This window comes from Hipposideros armiger, unplaced genomic scaffold (genome assembly GCF_001890085.2).
Source record: "Hipposideros armiger isolate ML-2016 unplaced genomic scaffold, ASM189008v1 scaffold_291, whole genome shotgun sequence".
Taxonomy (NCBI): domain Eukaryota; kingdom Metazoa; phylum Chordata; class Mammalia; order Chiroptera; family Hipposideridae; genus Hipposideros; species Hipposideros armiger.
In genome coordinates this window covers 1705094-1708521 of record NW_017731641.1, presented here as the reverse complement: position 1 = coordinate 1708521, position 3428 = coordinate 1705094, and the positions used below count along the sequence as shown (strand labels likewise).

Genomic DNA, 3428 nt, shown 5'->3' with positions numbered 1-3428 from the left:
CCTCAATAAACTCCATTAAATACCAGAATGGACTGACCAGCCTTTTTCCTTGGGTCTTTCCCTATCCCCCCCCCCCTTACGGAGGTAGATTTTCAGTTTCGGGGCTTTTCCCTGGGTCTGCATTTACGAACACAGGATCAACAGAGCCTGCAGCTCTGGGTTTGATTCTGCTAGTTATCCTCTTAGGCACCTGAGCCTGATTGCTTCCTTCTAATCAATAAAATAGAGATCTTAATAATGACCATAAAGACCCTTTTTTGAGAATCAAATGGAATAACATTGTTCAAGTGTTCAGCACTGTGACTGAAATATAGCAAGCGCTCAATCAATGTCCCATGTTGTTCTGGGATGGAGTATGTGACAGCCTCCTCAGACTTCGGAGCTGGACTGGGGAGTAATTATACACCCTGTGCAGTTAGCCGTACATTTCGGTTTGTTTCCTGTTCTTACGCTGGGAGAGAAGGACAATACAGAAGGGAAGGGATGTGTTCATTCTTGAAGTCCCGTGTTTGGGTACGAGTGGACCCAGGTTCTGGGGCGTGCGGAAGATTGCAGAGGAGCCTGAAGAAACGTTACAAAACGTTTTCTCCAGCTCAGTGTTTTAAAATTTACACTCATAAAAATATCTCGTCTGAAATGCAGCTTGCCTGGAAGATAGATGTAACTTTGCTAGAGCTTTATTAGTGTAGGCACACACCATTTCCGTGAAATCAGGAGACTTCAATAGCTGGACTCACACCATATTCAGAGAAGTAGTCCCTTCAGTGAGGGAGATCACGAACCCTTCCAGGTTCATCCATTTACCCAAATCTCACCATTACTTGGGCTGAGTAAGGCAGGCATAATTCTCCCATTTAAAAGCTAGGGAAAATGAGAGCAAACGAAGCCATGACAGAACGTGGCTCCCTCTTTCCTTCACCCTCCACCCTCCGTAGGGCCAGTGGGGGCGAGCAGAGCCTGAGGCAGCAGGAACTCCTTTCGCTCCGCATCCTGGGAAGTGCAGCCCTTTGCCTCGGTTCCCATTGGTTGCTCCTCATAAAGCCGGATTCTCAGGGCCTGGCCACCTGCAGCGCTGTCCTACTTCTGCTACTCCCCGGTCCTGTGCGAGATGGGTGCGCACCTCCTCCTGCTGCTGCTGCTGGGCCTCTCCTTGCTTTAGGGCTCCCTGCGAGGTGAGCCCCTTCTGTGGGGCCTCTGCGAGGGCCGAGGGTACTGGGTTTCCGGGAGCAAACCCAGTCCGGGNTGGATAGTGCAGTGGTCAGGCATCTACACTGTCCATGAAGTGGTCTTCCTAATAAGACAAGTTTAATTTGACATTGTAACACTGAACTCATCACTTGTACCCCAACTCTGTTCCTGGGACCTTTAGCTCAGTCCTGTTATTGACATCTTCCTTGCCCTCTCCTCACCATTCTGTCAGTTTTACCTCTAACTGGTTCTTCAATTTATCCTCTCTCTAGCCCCTCTCACATAACCCAAGTTCAGGCCCTCATCTTCTTCCCCCTGGACCACTGAAATAGCCTCCTCTTGGTCTCTGTTGTCCTTGTCAGAACTTTCCTTTTTTTTTTTCTATTGCCAATACTGACTACTGAAACCCTGTGCAGTAAAGTTCCTCTTAATCTTCTGCTGAAACTCCAAACAAAACTCTCAAAGATCAGGGCTCCTCCTGCTTCAGTTTCCATGGTTTCCCCCTCCCTGGCAGCAGCACGGCATGCAAACAGATGGTTAGACATGTCTGCACAGTCCTTTCGAGATGATACCTTCTCCATTGTCAGACTGCAGCAGCCCGAAAAGAAGAGGCCTGTTCAAAGGTGGGGAAATCTTTCCTTTGACCATCCATATAGATTTGTCCCTTCTGTGCTATGTCAAATCAAGTCAGGGATAAGGCGAGTGATATTATCACTGAGAATCATGTAAGTAAAGGGATACAGCAACATCTACCGTTCATTTGACCAGCTTTTCAGAATTGTGCTCAATCAGGAGTATGCTGAGACCTGGCTTGAACTTATAGGAGCTGATAAAGTTTCGGGAATTTTACAAGCTGGCTGTTGAACACAGATACTATTCAAATTCACATATAAACTGGCAAATAAATTCTAGTCGAAACAAAAATAATACATACTCAAAACCTCATCACTTCTTAATTATTTTACTACAGTTTATTATTATCTGTGCTTTTAAGGTTATTTAGACCTACTGTATCAGTATGATGGAAATATCATGTAATGGTGTGGACATCTCAACTCCCCATTCAGTGATTTAAGATGGTAACTCGAAATTGCCATTTACACTGTGTAAATCTGCATATGCTATAAATCAGGACTGTCTCTACCCCCCGACCCCCTCACCTCACAAGCCAGTTGTTAAACACTTACCAGCTCATTCCTGAGCTAAATCCATCTATTCGTAACCTGGGAAAGCTGACGACCAACTTCTTCTCTTCAGGACACTGGAACGTTGTAAACTTCTTCCGCATGGGAACTCGTATCTGATAGGACAACGGATAAGTGTTTTTAAAACTAATAGCCAGGAATTCTGCTGTGGTTGAATCCAGAGGAGGAATGATAATTTGCAGTAATGTTGGGACCAATGGATACAGTTTTTGTCTGCAGGAGCTACAGATAAAGGTTATCAGTAACTTTCATTGTACAATGGCCTCCCCCCTCTGAAGCCCTGGAGTTCTGCAACCTTTGTGCCAAGCTTAGGTCTTGCCTTGGATGTTTCCTGAGGCTGGAACCCTGGTGCCTAGGACTCTGCCTTCACTGAGGACATTTACAGTTGTTCCGCCTCTCACTCCTTGGGACTCTGCCAGGGACCCAGGCTACCTTCTTGTCATTCAGGGTAGGGAGGAGAATTAGCAAACAGCACACAAACTAAATATCTCATTAAGTTACCAGAGTGCATACCCTGGTATAGGGTTTTCTTTTGTTCTTATAGGGTTTTCTTTTGTTGTTGTTTTTCAACCGTTCATATGTTTATGTCATATGACACAGAAGGTTATGGGCAACACAGGACTGGCTGGGAGGTTCCCAAATTACTTGGTTTCCTGCATTCAGGAAAGAGTAGATACATGAGGCAGAGATTTCGGGGGCATCTGCAAGGAATCCTGGTTGGGATGGGGGCGTGGGAGTTGTTGCCGGGACTGCAGGCCACAGTAGGGCCGGGGATCTGGGGAGACACTATCTGCTGGGATCAGAGCTAAATGACATACTTCTGAGTCTCCCCTGTGGTGTCTGGGGTGATCCTGTATCAGCCTGGGAAGAACTGAATTCCTGCCTCCATCCCTTCCTCACTGATAGCATCAGAGCAGGGTTTCTTTCTTTTTTTTTATTTTTTTAAAGATTTTTATTGGGGAATTGGGGGGATGGGAACAGTGCTGGGGAATTGGGAGAAGGGGAACAGACAAGTTGCTGTCCTTTTGTTCTTCA

At 46.3% G+C, this 3428-nt stretch overlaps 1 long non-coding RNA gene across 2 annotated transcripts in view; it reads left to right on the top strand.

Annotated features, from left to right (window-relative positions):
* Positions 1-1054: 1054 nt before the first annotated feature.
* Positions 1055-3428, top strand: part of LOC109391376 (uncharacterized) — a 24334-nt gene continuing 21960 nt past the window's right edge. For both annotated transcript variants that reach the window (XR_002125797.1, XR_002125796.1), the window contains exon 1: positions 1055-1172. This is a non-coding gene — a long non-coding RNA (uncharacterized LOC109391376). The remainder of the gene's footprint in view (positions 1173-3428) is intronic.